The sequence below is a fragment of the Macrotis lagotis genome, chromosome X (assembly GCF_037893015.1).
Source record: "Macrotis lagotis isolate mMagLag1 chromosome X, bilby.v1.9.chrom.fasta, whole genome shotgun sequence".
Taxonomy (NCBI): Eukaryota; Metazoa; Chordata; class Mammalia; order Peramelemorphia; family Peramelidae; genus Macrotis; species Macrotis lagotis.
Window position 1 is genome coordinate 202,941,913 of NC_133666.1, and position 17,482 is coordinate 202,959,394.

At 36.5% G+C, this 17,482-nt stretch overlaps 1 pseudogene; it reads right to left on the minus strand.

Annotated features, from left to right (window-relative positions):
* Positions 1 to 9,868: 9,868 nt before the first annotated feature.
* On the minus strand, positions 9,869 to 10,994 carry LOC141498490 (beta-1,3-N-acetylglucosaminyltransferase radical fringe pseudogene; annotated as a pseudogene).
* Between the last annotated feature and the right edge of the window lie 6,488 nt (positions 10,995 to 17,482).

The following is a 17,482-nucleotide window of genomic DNA, read 5'->3' on the forward strand; positions in this document are numbered from 1 at the left end:
TGAGGGATCAGTTGAGATCAGATATATTTTTTCATGATTCTAGACAAATTGGTTAGGGCAGCTGGGTGACCTTGGATTCAGGAAGTTGGGAGTTCAAAAAATCTAGTCTCAGACACTTGCCAGTTACTAGCTGTGTGATCCTGGGCAGGCCACTTAACCCTGACTGCCTCGAATCCAGAGCCATCTCCAGTCATCCTGATTCATATCTGGCCACTGGACCCAGTTGACTCTGGAGAAGAAAATGAAGCTGGTAACTTAGCACAGCATTCCCTCACTGAAATCTAATTCATGTGCTTGTCATGGTATCATCTCCCTGATGATATGGTCTTCTTCAAGAATGAAGGACAAACATTAGACAAATTGGTTGGATATATGAATAGGAATTATATATGAATAGGAATACAGTGGGAGTAATCCATAATTGAGATTTGTCAATGAGTAGCAAGGGAACAAGGGACTATATATTTGAGAGTAGAGGATTTTGTAGTATTGAATTAATCTGTTTTAATATTGGGAAGTGTAAAAAGTGAGGTCAGAGCAGCATTCATTACATATTGGAAGCAGAAGTTGTTCATGTAAGATTGGAGGTGAGGAGAGGGAAGAGCTGGATACAGTGTTGTAGAAAACTCTTAAACAATGACATTATAAATCTATCAGAGAGCTTTAGTTCATCTATTGCTACAAATAGACAGAATATTGGAAATTTAGAGAAATTAATATCATTAACAAAGTAAGTAGAAATTATATGTTCAACTTTATTGTCAAAGGTTCCACTAGATGGATCCAATTTATGCTGGATTATTCTCAATATTATGAATGCTCTAAAAGTCATTGCAGAATTTAAGAACTCACTAATCTATGTACAACATAAACTCTACAAACTCAATAAACTCTAATGGCTCCCTAATTTTCCCAGAATAATATATGAAACCCTCTATTTGATTTAGAAAATCATTCTCCACCAGACCCTTCCTACCTTTCCAGTCTTCCCACCCTCATTGAGTCTGCAATCCAGGGTCACTGACCTTGTTTTCTTTTCTTTTTTTTTTGCACAATTATTCCATTTATTGAGTCTGAATACTGATTGTTCCTCATTTCTGGACTCCTCTCTCTTATGCTTCCTGGCATCTTTGCTTTCCTTCAAATCTCAGTTTATAGTCCATTTTTTGAAAGAAGCCTTTCCCAGTCTTCCTCCTTCTATTAGTTTTGTTTTTCTGGAATGTCCCCTCTTTCCCCCTTCTTGCATATGATTTGTAAGTACACAATTGTTTTCATGTTGTCTTCTCCATTAGAATGTGAACTCCTTAAGAAATCACAGTAAATGACGACAGCAATCTACTGTTTGACAAACCCAAAGACATCAGTTTCTGGGACAAGAACTCACTATTTGACAAAAATTGTTGCGAAAACTGGAAAACAGCATGGCAAAAACTAGGCATAGACCCACATCTCACACCCTATACCAAAAATAAGGTCAAAATAGGTATAGGATTTAGACATAAAGGGTGATACCATAGATAAATTAATATACCAAGAAATACTCTATCTATTAGATCTATGGAAAGGGGATAAATTTATGACCAAACAAGAATTAGAGTAAATCATAAAATGCAAAATGAATGATTTTGACTATATTAAATTAAAAAGGTTTTGCCCTAATAAAATCAATGCTGCCAAAATTAGAAGGAAAGCAGAAGGCTGGGAAACAATCTTCACAGCTAGGACTTCTGATAAAGATCTCATTTCTAAAATATGTAGAGAATTGCATCAAATTTATAAGGTTCAAACTTATTCCCCAATTGATAAATGGTCAAAGGAAATGAATAGACAGTTTTCAAATAAAGAAATTAAAACTATATATAATAATATAAAAAACTACTCCAAATCATTATTGATTAGAGAAATGCAAATTAAAACAACAATGAAGTATCACTTCACACCTATCAGACTGGCCAAGTTGAGAAAAAGGAAAAATGATCAATGTTAGAGAGGTTTTGGGAGGGTTGGGGCATTTCTGCATTGCTGGTGGGGTTGTGAAAGGATCCAACCATTCTGGAGAACATTATGGAACTATGCGAAAGAGCAAGAAACATGTTCATTCCTTTTGACCCAGCAATTTCACTTCTAGGTCTATATCCAGAGTCAATTATATAGGACAAGTTCATCCAAAAGGCTCTAGTCAAGTGTTATCTTCTTTCAAATAACTAGAATCCTATAAGTCTGACTGGAAAAATAAAATGGTGCTACTGAAAACTTAGAAATTTAAGTCTGTACACATAGAAAACTAAATGACAATAATTCCATCAAGAAGATCCCAATTGTTTTGGAATCCTGCATGTAATTTAAATGCCCTAAAACTGAGCTAAAATATTCTAATATTACTGTTAGGAAAGTACCTTCTCAAACATATTTGCAAAACATCCCCTACAATGAATGACAATCTGTATTGCAGTACTTTATATAACTAGGAGGTTCAATATCTAATTCAGCATTATTTTTAGGAACTTAGAAATCTAATTAGAAAATACTTATACTGTGTCAATGGATAAATTCACTCAGAGACCTCTACTGTTGTATTGATTAAAATAACCAAGATACTGGTGACTCAGATTAAGAAACTCAATATTATCACAATAAATATAACAGAAAAATGTGCTTATAACTACATTGTTAAAGTCCCCCTAGAGGACTTTAGATATCTCCAGTTTATATTAGATAGCTTTGAAAGTAAGGAATTAACCCAAATGTGTTAGGGTAAGAGCAATTTATCAATGGATATGTGGACAATATGTTTTGGAGAGCTATTTACTTTTATATTCTATTGGTGGAACTGTGAATTTGTTTAACCCTTGTGGAAAATAATTTGGAATTATGCTTAAAAAGTAACAAGACTTTCCATAACTTTTGACATTCTTAAGAATGTACCCTAAGCATATAAAGGACTAAATGATCTCATAAACACTTAATATAGTCAAAGAAACATTTTCATAGTGATAAAAAACTAGTAACAAAATAGATGTTTACTGCTGTTAGAATCCTTCCAATGATTGATTGAGATTGAGAAATCGTATTAAAAATATGATGAAATATTAGTGTGCCATTAGAAATATGTACAAAGAATTCAGAAAAGCATAGGAAGATATGAAATTATTCAAAGTAAAATAAGTGGAAACAGGAAAACAAATATATACAATGATGATAACAAAGTAAATAAAAGGAAAGAATAAAAAAATGCAAAACCAAACCATATAGGTATAAAGACCATAGTTGTCCCTAAAAAAGGAGGTAGGACTTAGTTGATATATTGGTTACTTTGAATAAACTGATTTTTTCCCCTTTTCTTTCTTATTATTTTTCATTTTTTACTTGGTACAAGGACTTGGTTCCTAGGTAAGGGACAGGGGAAGGATATGCTTGGAAATGCAGATGATATGAACACATTATATATTAATAATAATTAATTTAAAAAAGAATTATCCTGTTATGGCTGTGAAGGCACTTGATATTATTCACTTCTAAATTTGATATAGAAATTATAGAATTTAGGCAATTTGTGAAATAAAGAAGGAGATGTGCACAGTATAATATTTTAAAAAGACTAAATTTGCAGTTGTTTAAGCAGTTAGGAGACTATTATTGTTGGGAATAGGTCAGGAATAATATGATGATGACCTTGCTTAGAGTAGTAAAACTAGGAATCAAAAGTAAGTGAAGGATATGACAGTTTGAAAAAAAAGAAAACAGCATTAAAAAATGGCAGGGGATCAGGATCAGGGAGCCTTCATATTTAAAATGCAATAGTTACAGTTGTTTTAATATGAACAGAAATTGACTCCAGTAGGAGCTTTATAAGGTATGAAAATTCTTAATAAAGTGTTTAAATGTTTTTTTTAAGAACAGCACTCAGTCCTTTGTAAGGAGATAAGGAAGGAAGCAGAGCACACTAGACACCCTAGTAGGTGCCTAGTAGGGAGAGTGAGAAAGTCAAAACACTGCATCTGTGTTTCAGGAACTTCATTTAATCATCAAGATATAACCTTTGATTTATTACCTGATAACAAAACCTTAAAGTAAATCCTCAGATTATAGGACAATAAGATAAGTAAAGTCAAACTCAGATCACTATTAAGAAATGTGTAATTAATAATGAAATTAGCAAAGCCTGAAGTCTTGGGAGAGATGAAAAGCTTACATGAATACTAAATTATTAATCTTCCACTAGAGAACAAATTGATAGAATTTTAACTTTTATTACTGCTTGTGAGACCAAATAATTAGTTTTAATTTTAGATTGGGTCACATGCTGAAGTAACCTCACAAAATTATATTTGTAGATTAACTTTTTCATTTTGACTACTGAAATTATTTGCTTCCTTTGAAATTCTGGAATTTCTTTTTACTAATGAATATATTGAAGGTATATATTAAAATGTATAAAACCCCTATTTGTACATCTTTGTGGTTCATTCAAATCTTCCTTTTCTATATAACATAGAAAAAAGTGCTACAATTACAATAAACTGACACCATCATTAGTAAAATGGAAATAATATATATCTGTTTCCAACATGAATTATAATTTTTAAAAAGTCTTTATGGGTTGTCTATATAGATAGTCTTCCTTTTTTCTCAAAAATATAGAGAACTGAATCAAATTTATTATTCTCCAATTGATAAATGATTAAAGGATATGAAAAGGCATTTTTCAGATGAATTAATCAAAGCTATTTATAGGTATATCAAAAAAAGTTCCAAGTCACTGTTGATTAGAGAAATGCAAGTTAAAACAACTCTGAGGTACCACCTCATACCTATCAGATTGACTAATATGACAGACAAGGAAAAAGACAAATGTTGGAGGGGATTTGGAAAAATAGGTATATTAATGCACTATTGGTAAAGTTGTAATGATCTAACTATTCTGGAGAGTAATTTAAGAAAGTATGCTTAAAGGTTATAAAACTGTGCATACCTTTTGATTAAGTAATATCCAATTAGGTCTGAATTCCAAAGAGATCAAAGAAAAGGGAATAGTGCCTAACATGTCCAAAAATATTTAGAGAATCTCTTTTTGTGGTGGCAAAGAACTAGAAATTGAGTGAATGTTCATCAGTTGGGGGATGGTTGAACAAGTTGTGGTTTATGAATGTAATAGAATAGTAATGAGCTATTAGAAATGATAAGCAAGCAGATTTCCAGAAGACTTGGAAAGGCTTGCATAAACTGATGCAGAGTAAAGTGAATAGAACCAGATCATTATATATAGTAATAGCAACATGGTATGATGACCAACCATGAGTGACTTAGCTCTTCTCACCAATGCAATTTCAAAGGTACTCATGAGGAAAAATGTAGTTCACATCCAGAGAAAGAATGGATGGAATCTGAAAGCAGATTGAAGCATACTATTTTCACTTTTTTATGTTTTATTTCTTTTGTTCTGTTTCTTCTTTCACAACATGACTATTATGGAAATGTTTTACATAAATGAACATGTAGAGTCTATCTAATTACCATTTTAGGGAGTGAGAGTTGAAGGGGAGAGAGAGAGAGAGAGAGAGAGAGAGAGAGAGAGAGAGAGAGAGAGAGAATATTTGGAATTAAGATTTTTTTAAATGAATGTTAAAAATTGTCATGATGTGAAATTGGAGAGATTAAATTCTACTAAAAATAAATATTGCTTGATGCCTTGGCATCAGGAAAACTTGAGTTTAAGTCTTTGTCTGGCATGTGGCAAATCACTCAACATTTCAGTAATTGGTAACTCCATAATGGGAGTTTCCTACATTGATGAAATCACAGATTACAACTAAAAAATAATACAACAGAGAGATGCAATGACAATCACAAGGATGAGCAGACCTGAGCTTTAGTTTCAGATTTGAAAGTCAAAAGTTGTTTGACCATGGGAAAGTAACTCTACCTTGCTAAGCTTCATTTTCCTCATCTGTAAAATGAGAGGGAGCGGGGGTCTTTTATATTGGCATACTTTCTAATATTCTGTGATTTTGGAAATACTTGTTTCCTGTTATTAATCAAAATATCCATGATTCAGGACACAGCTTGATTGACAGGTTAAGTTTCTGAACTTTCCTAAAACTCACAGAGTTAAAAGTCTCTTTTCTTGGCCACTTCTCTCCCTATAGGAACCTTTCTCATTATCAAAGGACAAGAGATTGAGGAGAGAAAAAGTCAATTTTGCTTTTACATCTGTGGGTGTTTTTCTTTGATTGCTTACTTTCAATGTTTACTTTATGTAGTTTAAACTGTTATAAAAATGTTATAAAAATATAACAGCCTTCATCAACCTGAGCTTGGCTGGTTGGATGCCTGGGGTGAGAGGAGACATAGAGGTAAGTCAAAACACTTAGAGATATAGTCGGTAATTTCCCTCAGTAAAATGAAGTGGTGCTGAAGTCAATGAAAGAATCTGTTATTTTCAAAGCCTTTCTAAATGCATGAATCCTAAATCAAATCTTAGATTTATTTCTTCCATTGCATAAACTTCATGAAAAAGAAAAAGGGACCAGCAAGAAAAGCTATGTCCTGTGAGCAGCTTTAACTTTCAAATGATGGAGAATTGGGGTGGCAAATTCATTGCAATTAATTAACCTGAGAATCTAGGATGGAGGGCACAGGGGAGGTCAAGTGATTTTTAGAGCTTTGAGCATCTTCATTAGTTTTATCAGTCTCGGTTCCCGCCTCCTTAACATAGCCCTGCCTTCATTTTGCCTAATTCCCAAATTCTATACATTTATCTCTATTGTTATATTTTCTCCCCATCTTTCTTTTCCTGCTGTCTACACTCCTACTTCTTTTTGTCCTTCTTTTTCCCTACCCGTATTTCTTTCTGCTCTTCCTACCACCTGCCACACATCTGTCCCTTTAATGACAATGAAATTAATGTCTAATTCCCCTTCCAAGAGAAATGTTTTTCTTCCACTTTCTTTCTTATTCCTTTGACCTTCTAGCTTACACTAGAATTTATTTCCAGGAGTGTTAATCTATACCTCCACAGAGAGCAAAGCAAAAAGAAACCTATGTGAACAAAAATATAGCAGCTCTTTTCAAAATGGCAAAGAATTGGGAAATGAGGGGGATACTCATCAATTGGGGAATGACTGAACAAATTATGGTATATTATTGTGCCATAAGAAAGGACAATTAGGATGCTTTCAGAAAAACTTTGGAAGACTTACATGAACTGATGCAAAGCAAAATGAGCAGAACTAGACAAACATTGTACACTGTAGCAGCAATATTACATGAATATCAACTGTTAATGCATTATCTATTCTCAGCAGGACAATGATACAAAGCAATTCTAAAGGACTTAGAATGAAACATGCTATCTACCTCCAGAGGAAAAAACTAATATTGTCTAAATACAGATTGCAACATTTAAAAACTTTCTTATAATAAAGAAAAAATAGACTATATATGTGCAATCATGCAATTAATTTCCACATTAGTCATAATACAAAAAATCTCATTTGTAATATGACTAATGTGGAAATTATTTGCATGATTGCATATGTATAGTCTATATCAAATTGTCTTCTTCAAGGAGAGGGGAGGGGAAGAAGGGAAGGAGAAAATTTGGAACTCAAAATTAAAATATAATTGAGAAAAAATAAAACAAAGATTAAATGTAAAAATATTCTTTAAAAAAGAGATGATGGGGTTTGAAGAGGAGTACCCAATAACCCAAGTCTGGGGATAAGGAAGCTAGTTCTTTTTTTTCTTTACTTTTCCCCCCTCATCACTGATGATTTTTGATGCCATGCCAAACTCCCTTTGAACCTATGTTTCATTTCAATTTATTAGAATCATTAAGATAAGTCAGCACCCAGAAGTACAACCCCAGAGTTAGCATCCAGAAATACAGTCCTAAATTGGAGAAGGCACTTTTCTAAAATGTTCACCCCTTACTTACCCACATTCCCTAGCAAATTATAAGGCATTTATCTTGTACTCTCCCACTTCTATGGGATCCCTTTCTGGTTGCTCTCCTGAATCATTTGGTAGCTTCTTGGGGTTGCTCCATGAAATTTCTTTAAATATTTTTACCTTCATTAGGGGATGTTTACCCAATTTCCATTGCTTTTAAATGCATTGAGAAGGCTCCGAAGTAAGTTTTGCCTATCATTATCAAATATTCCACTAATTTTCTATGTTGTCATTTAGAGTGACTGACACATAATAAGCACTTAATAAATGGTTTTCTTTTTCCTTTCCCCTTCCTTGTGGAAAATATGTACCCTTACTGGAGCATCTTTCCCTTCTGTGAATACTTTTATCTAACATTCCCATCTGCTCTTTCAGGTCACCATAGTTGATTATTTTTTGTTATTGCTTGTTTCTGTGTGTGTGTGTGTGTGTGTGTGTGTGTGTGTGTGTGTGTGTGTGTGTCTTGTCTCTGTGTGTATGTGTGGGTATGGGCATGCAGATGTGCTTTGTATTTTAACTACTTTTCTCATTTATTTGGAATGGTGAAGGGGATTTGGACCCTAAGTTTTCTCTCACCTTGCCATTTGCTCAAGCATTATATGCCTGTAATTTTTCAATCATTTTAGATGAAATTAATTATGTGTAACAATGACTATTCATGTAGCATATGGGGGTTTCATTGTGTAACTTAAGGGAAGGCAGAAAAGACATTTCTAAAGGGAGGCTTTCTTTCCTTTCAGGAAGGGAAGTAGGAGGTTGGGGCTAGGAGATCAGTCACTCCTTTGAGAGAAGTGGTATTGAGCTTGATTTATATCTATCTACTCCCTCAAATATTATTAGCCTAGGGTATGTGATTTTCAGATTCAATCTAAATTCTTTTTTTTTAGCTTTAAATATTATTTATTTGACTGAAAAACCATGAACTGGTTGGGTTGATGGACTCTGTGGGTATCTAAGGACCCTCAAAAATGGCTGAATTAATTTACTTTGGGGAAGAGATGGGGTGGGGGGGGAAATGACACACCTTTTCCTTCCATCCCACCCAGTTCTTGGAAGATTCTAGGGATAAAGGGACAACTGGAAAACAAGAAACAGATTGTGGGAAAGCCCAATTTTTAAACCCTGGCTCAGGTTCAGGGCAGGTCAAGGTTTCTTAGCTTCCCCTCAGTGCCCCATTAGGGCTGGGAAGAGGTCTGAGGCAGCCAGAAAGCTAAGGATCTTATCTGGTCCTCATCCATACCCCCAATAACCTTTGAGTAGAGAGGGATTCAAAGGTAGTAGTTATTAAGGGGAACTGATGCTCCCATGTCTTTACCAGGTTCTCCCCAAACCTGCACCTGTTTCACAGATAGGCAAACCCTGAATGGTCCTGGGTTGCCTTGAAAAAAATTAAGATCCTGGCCTGTAGCTCATCCAGTCTTCAGGGGCCCTTCAAGGGCCAGTGGCTCAAAGGTCCACCTCAAAGGGTGACTGATCAAATGGTTTGCTACAAGGCTCCTACAATGAAAGACCCAAAGCTTTCTGGAGGTTCAGTAAACTGAGGTCCTCCCCTGTGCTTTTACCAACTTGTAGAAGGGGGTTGCTGATGCATGGGCACCGCAGTCTTGATAGATCACATCTGTATTTCCTTCTCTGCATGATAATCTGTGTGGTGATCTCTCCCAGCATAGGGAGCTCATCTTTTCCTTCCTCTCTCCACAGAGTCCAATCCAAGGTCCTGGCCTGAGTGCTTGCTCCATGATCTGGCTGTGGAGAGAGGCACCTCTAATTGACTCTTGTTTAGTTAGGTCAGATGTGACTCTGAGGAAGCCTATGAAGATGGGAGAAGCAGGACAAAAAGGTTCAATAGGCTCCCTAGTAGTGCTGGTGTCTGAGAGGGCACAGGGTTTCTCCTTGGCAGGAGTCGTCAAATCCAAATCCTCTGTTCCCCATAGATGAGATCAAGTTGTGCCTGAGAACAGATTGCTTCCAGAATCAGATACTTCCCAGGTTAAGTGTCACAGTGGTTTCTTCAAGGGACACCAGGTAGTGTCAGGGTAGAGAAGGCAATGGATGGATTTAAACCTAGTCGGGTCCTGCTGCAGGCTGAAGGCACCACTCACACTCACTACATTCCGCAGATTCTCAGCCCCCCCCCCCCCCCAGCTCAGAGTAATCTGTCTGAGCAGGGTGTCAGCTGGCAGCCTCTGCAAGTTCTCCAGGTGGGAATGGAAGAGGGTACTATGCAACAGTTACACCTGCAGAAGCCAATGGTGCAGTCATCAGGAAGTCTGACCTTCTCAGCAGTCCTGATGAGGTTGCCTAGGCTGGCCCAAGGACTCATTTTGAGGGCAAGACCTCTGCTGATGCAGAATCCAGCTCCTCCTGTGGCAAACCAGAACTTGACTGTAGACGCAGTTCCACTGCCCTGGACTCTGTCAGCTGCCTCTATAGGGTGGTCCAGACTAGGTCGTCCCACATAGACATCCTGACTTGGGGAGAAACCAGAAAGCAGCTGTAGGAGCCCTTTGGAGTTCACGTAATTGTCATCATCCACATGACAGAACCATTTTCTTCCTGACTCGATGAACTTGTCATATTCCACAGACATCTTGCAGCGGAGTGCCTGGCGTGTGTGCATAGCCGAACAATTGGTGTTGATAACATGATCTCCTGCTCGAAGGCGTAACTCTGGGTCTTCACCATCCGTGAAGATGAAAGTCTGCTGCTGGGCCCGGGAGATCCAGGTGCGGAACAGCAGCTCGAGGCGAGACTTGTGGTACTTCTTGGTGGTCTTCACGGCGATGAAGATGTCCCCGGGCTGCAGCCTCTCGGGCGTCCGAGGCGGCGCCCCCAGGAGCCGCTGCAGCTCGTCCTGCAGGGGTCGCGGGGCGCTGGGGGGCTGCGGGCAGGTGGGGGGCGGCCGGGCCGGCTGCTGGGCCCAGACCCCTTCAGGGAGCCTGCAGGCTGGGGAGGGGCAGCAGCAGCAGCAGCAGCAGGAAGGCCACGGAGGCCACGGACAACACGAAGCAGACTCTGCCCAGCCCCGCGCCGGCGCGGGTCATCCTTCAGCCCCCGCGGGCCCCGGGCCCGGCCATCGCCCTCAATCTAACTTCTGATTGTTATTTCTTTATTGGAGAAAACAGGAGGATCCAACTCCACAATGAATACATTTGTTAGATAGCCAGGAAATCATTTAACCAATTCATGGTAAAACAGAAATCAGAAAAAGAATATATAGGAGAATATATGTATCTCTATCTATCTATCTATCTATCTGTCTGTCTGTCTGTCTGTCTGTCTGTCTGTCTGTCTGTCAGTCTGTCTGTCTGTCTGTCTGTCTGTCTGTCTGTCTATCTATCTATCTGTCCTAGATAATACAGAAGGAAGGAGTTGTCCCATTGGGATTAAGATAACTCAGATCAACCAAGAGAGACACTAGATCTTACCCATTGGGAAATTCCCTGAAGTCTCTAGTGCAAGCAGTTGAGAATAGGGACATGATGCTAGCAACTCTTCCTATGTCATCTTCTTCTCAGTGACCTGATATGGAGTTGGCACTGCCAATTTTCTCTCTTGAAAGTGAAAGCCAGAAGCACCCGAAACTCAAGAGTTTAAAGACGCTTGAAACTGAAGAGATTGAAGAAGAGATTGAAGAAACTCTCATTCTCACCAACTTTACTCCCTTTCTTCCCCTCCACCCCCCCCCCCCAAGTAAAGGGAATTGATCTCTACCAATGAGAAGAGAGTCCCATACTAAAGGGCTTTGGGACTCAGCTTACATTATAACAGTAAATAGTAAATTTTGCTTAAAAGGAAATTAGAATTATGAATATGGATTCAGGATTACATTAGTGTGAGTGTCTTTCATGAGCAAATACCACAGCCTCTTGAATATTACAAAAAATTTGTCATTTATTGCCTTTTTTTGGTTGATGAATCTGTAGAATTTTTTTTTTTATTTTTGAACCTCAAAATACAAACATGCTTCCAGTGAATTCACTGTTTGAATCTCTCCAGGTTAGTAGGAACTAATCAAGCTTATACTCTACTGGTGTAGCCTTTCTTTAAATGGGTTCATCTTCATGCTATGCTGAAGCTTTGCAGAAGGAATTATGAGATCTGAGAATGCATGATGAAAAGTTTAACTTGAAGAATTATAGTGTATTAAGGTTTAGATATATGCATATTAAATAGAATGCAGAAAATATCCCTTTTAAAACCTCTAAGAAAACATTTTGAACTAAAATAAAAATTTTGCTGATATTTTTAAAGCCTAACAAATGTAGGGTATGTGTTGAAACCATCTGTTAACTTGTCCAATTATTTTAGGATTAAAAAGAAAGGAAATGTAAATCCTAAATCAGAATATGAGGTGGTAGACGTGATCTAGAAAAGTTTTTAACTGAAAATATATAATCTCTTTTGATCTACATTTTTATGTTTTAGGAGAAATAATCTCTTCACACTATGTATGCCAAATAACTTTCTTGTTATGAAATCAAACCTTGATTTAGGATTGTCTATTAACAATCTGTGGCATAAATGAGTAGATATGATATGGTGAAAGAAACCTGGACTTGGATTCAGAAGATCTGTCTTTGAATCCTGTCTCTGCCATGAACTAGTTGTTTTAAGCAAGTTGTTTACTTTTTCAGGACTATAGATTCATTATCCATTAAATAAAGGGGTTTTTCTTCCAATTGTAGAGGTATAAGCAATGTCTTTCAGACTGGTCATGGCCACTACATTGTCTTCCTTGTTTCTTCAGAGATCACTTGCTAACATTAAGCAATTTATTTAATAGGTACCTACTCTATAAAATACTTTTCTAGACACTAAAAACAGAAAGAAAGGAAATAGTTCCTATCCTCAAGGAGATTGCAATTTACTAAAATGGTAATGCAGCATGGTATACTATAATAGAAAGAGCAATAGATAAATCAGGAAAACTGAGTTTGCTATTTATTAGCTATTTAACCTTGAGCAAATCACTTAATCTTTCTAAAATTCAGTTTCCTTAAATTTATAGGAATTGGGGCATCTCAAGACAATACAGTTTAAAACCTTCATTAAATCAGTGAAGAAACACAGATCCCTCCAGAAATGAAGAAATGTATATAAGATCTAACTGAAATATTAAAAAAAAACTATCTCTGAGTTAGCTTAGTGCTCAAAGATTTTTGGATGAAAGCATGTATAGGTGTGTGTGTGTGTGTGTGTGTGTGTGTGTGAAGTTGAGCATGAATTCCCTGATCAATTTAATGCACTTCCCAATCAACTTAATGAGTTTTTAGGGTAGAAAGTCTTAGGATAATTTATCAGAACCATCTCAAAGAAGAGAGCGTAGGCATCTTCACTGGGAACTTATTGAGAAGAAAGGGAATAACTCCTGATTGGATTTCAGGAACTGGGCCCAGATGATTGTTATCTGGAAATGAGCAATTTGGAATAAAAGGGACTCCTTGAGGACCTATATATAGTCTCCTCAGATCTCCTCAGAATTCTTTTGGATTTATTTTCATCTTTCTCAGCTCAGAAGACAGGCTAAAACACAGGAAAATAAAATGATATTCTGGAATAAAGGGATAAGCCTCTACAAGTACAATCTCTTCTCACCTAAGAATGACAACCTCAGAAAGAAGTTTATAAGAACAAGATATATTACTTTTAAAACTGTGGTTTGGACCTGTAATTTCACTGGTGTAGGGATTTCCCAGTGAGGAAACTCTTCTTCCAATACAAATTGAAATTACTCCACAATTTATACTTTCAAAAAGCAATTGGAAATAACTGATAAGTTAAAGAACTTGTTCAGAGCCCAATATGGGTGCTCAGTACATATTGAAGGCAGGACTGGAAACCAGGACATCTTGACTCCAAGTCCAGTTCTATTTCATGATGCTTTTTGAGACTTTGTGAAGAGTTGGACATAGAAATTCGTTTGGATCAAACAGTATTAAAAAGAGATCAAGTTAAGCAAAATTACAATAGGTGAGTTGAGTTTTACATGCCTGCACCTAGTGGAAGCTATTGTAGGTGACGACCTCACTTTGACTCCTTCCCCATAGCCATCCTTACACTAAAGTTTATTATGATCCTTCAATAATTTTCTTTTGATGAAGGAAGACATACTAAGTACAGAGCTTGTAATGTGTCAAGTTATAAGTCAATCGTGAATAAACAAATTTAGCAGAAATGTGAGAATGTTTGTAAGCCAAATTGCTAGTTGAAAAATAGTGTGGTAATGAACCCTCTACTGCCATAAAGGAAGGTCATGGATCTGATAAATTTTTTACAAGTTCTCTGGGAGAAAAAAGTAGACAAGGTAAGTTTATTATTGACATTTTCTCAATCACTTTCTTAAATCTAGACAATCAGTAAAATAATAAATCAAACTCTAATATCCAGCCAGCTTTTACCAGTTTCTGAAGAATCAATACTCATGCTAAAAAATTTAAAGCTAGTTGAAATTGGTGGCAGCACACACCTGGGTAGCAGGGAGCATCTATATACATTGCATTTTAAAGGAGAATATAAAAATGCAGGTCAAGACTGAGAGATCTTGCTCTCCCTGAGGGAAGATTTTGGAGGACACTTGTAGGTCCTCTAAGGAGGTTTACTGACTCAAGATCTAGGCATATGCCCTTTCCCTCTTTCTGCTTTACTCTCTGAGTGACTTTCAAGGTGCCCCTCACCCCATCTTTCCCTTAATGCATTCTACAACAGGACTCCCAAAGGATTTTTTGGTGGTTCTAACTTTCCAGAAATATTTTCCTGTAAGTTGTTGCTTCTACTCTGTTCATTCTTTTTTTTTTTTTTTTTGTAAATCTCTTTTCTATATGACTGGATTTAAAAAAGTGATGGAGCATTTTTTAATAATGCAGATTAAACTTAATTTTAGCTCCATCCTTCTCCTGAGTGAATCTTTTCAGAGTGTATATTGCTGTTAAAAATTCTTAAAGCTTATGCAAAGTAGTCTTCTGATTCTGTTAATTTATTAATATTGATTTACATATTTTCCTTAAGCTTAAAATTTCCCAAAGAGATCTTTGCAGATTTTAATTCTCTGTCCTTGAAAATTCTGCATTCTTATTTTCAAAGAAGAGCTATTAGGTACAATCTACAAAGGCCTATTCCTGGAGAATGTTGGGGAATGCTGTCAACAAGGTTGACCTAGATTTTAGCAAAACTTCTGACAAAATCTTTCATATAATTCTTATGGAAAAGATGGCAAGATAGTCTCCAATGAATTACCTCAGGAATTTGTGTTTGATACTGTACTGTTAAACATCTTTAACAGTGACATAGATGTAGGTTTATCAAATTTTCAGATTTGAGCTAAATCCAATAAGGTGAAAGTTATGAATAACTATGAAGATCTTACCTTTGAGTACCAAAAATCATATTATTAAGTGCAATATGAGAAAAAACAAAGCTAGACAGCTGCTGAGCTCAAAGAGATCTGAGTGTTTAAATGTACTGCAAGATCAATATGAATGGATGATGGAATATGACAGAAAAAAACAACTCATATCATTCCATCAAAACTCCTTTCTCCAAAGTTGCTAGTGCTTTCTTAGTCATCACATCCAATGACCTTTTTCCTTAACTTCTCTGCAGCCTAAGACATTGTTGATCACCCTCTCTAACTTGACACACTATTCTCTCTACCTTTTTGGGCTACCGTGGTCTTTTGGTTCTCCTTCTTTGACTGAAGCTTTTCTATCTCCTTTGCTAGATCATTTTTCAGATAATATCCTCTAACCATAGGTAACCCTCAGGGTTCTATCCTGGCCCTTTTTGCTCCTTGCTTTATACTATTTTACTTGGTGATCTCATTGTCTCTAATAGATTTTATTATCATCTTTTTGCTGATGATTCTCAAATCTACCTATCCTGCTCCAATCTCTCTGCTGATTTCCACTCTCATATTTCCAGCTGCTTTTTTAAGCCTTCCCTATTACTATAGAAGGCAATTAATCCCTTTGACTTGGAATGTAGGAGTGTTTTTTGACTCTTATCTCTCTCACAACATACCCCCATATCCAATCTGTTGCTAAAACCTATCAGTTTCACCTTTGTAGCTTTGCTATTTTGCAATATCTTTTGACTATCCCCCTCCTCTCCTCTGATATATCAAGTGTAGACCCTTATCACCTCATTTCTTTTTTTAATCCTTTAATTAAAGATTTTATTTATTTTTGAGTTTTACAATTTTTCCCCAATATTACTTCTCTCCCCCAACCCCCACAGAAAGCAATTTGTCAGTCTTTACATTGTTTCCGTGTTGTACATTGATCCAAATTGAGTGTGAAGAGAGAGAAATCATATCCTTAAAGAAGTATAAATAAAGTATAAGAGATAACAAAATCAGACAATAAGATATCAGTTTTTTCCTAAATTAAAGGGAATAGTCCTTGAACTTTGTTCAAACTCCACAGCTCTTTCTCTGAATACAGATATTTTCCATTGCAGACAGCCCCAAATTGTCCCTGATTGTTGCACTGATGGAATGAGCATGTCCATCAAGGTTGATCATCAGCCCCATGTTGCTGTTAGGATGTACAGTGTTTTTCTGGTTCTGTTCATCTCGCTCAGCATCAGTCCATGCAAATCCCTCTAGGCTTCCCTGAATTCCCATCCCTCCTGGTTTCTAATAGACATGACATACATATACCACAGTTTGCTAAGCCATTTCCCAAATGAAGGACATTTACTTGATTTCCAATTCTTTGCCCCCACAAACAGGGCAGCTATGAATATTTTTGTACAAGTGATGTTTTTACCCTTTTTCATCATCTCTTCAGGGTATAGACCCAGTAGTGGTATTGCTGGGTCAAAGGGTATGCACATTTTTTGTTGCCCTTTTGGGCGTAGTTCCAAATTTCTCTCCAGAAAAGTTGGATGAGTTCACAGTTCCACCAACAGTGTAATAGTGTCCCAGATTTCCTACAACCCTTCCAACAATGATCATTATCCTTTCTGGTCATATTGGCCAGTCTGAGAGGTATGAGGTGGTATCTCAGAGATGCTTTAATTTGCATTTCTCTAATAAGTAGTGATTTAGAGCAATTTTTCACATGATCATGGATCATTTTAATTTCCTCATCTGTAAATTGCCCTTGCTTGTCCTTTGACCATGTGTCAATTGGGGAATAGCTTTTTTTTAAAATTCAACACAGTTCTCTGTACATTTTAGAAATAAGTCCTTTATCAGAAATATTAGTTGTAAAAATTGCTTTCCAATTTACTACATTTCTTTTGATCTTGGTTTCAGTGGTTTTATCTGTGCAAAAGTTTTTTTAATTTAATGTAATCAAAATTATCTAGTTTGCTTTTAATGATGTTCTCCATCTCTTCCTTGGTCATGAACTGTTTCCCTTTCCATAGATCTGACAGGTAAACCATTCCTTGATCTCCTTGTTTGCTTATAATATTGTTTTTTATGTCTAAATCCTGTATCCATTTTGATCTTATCTTCGTATAGGGTGTGGTGGGGTGTTGGTCTAATTCAAGTTTCTGCCATGCTAACTTCCAATTAGGAAACTTT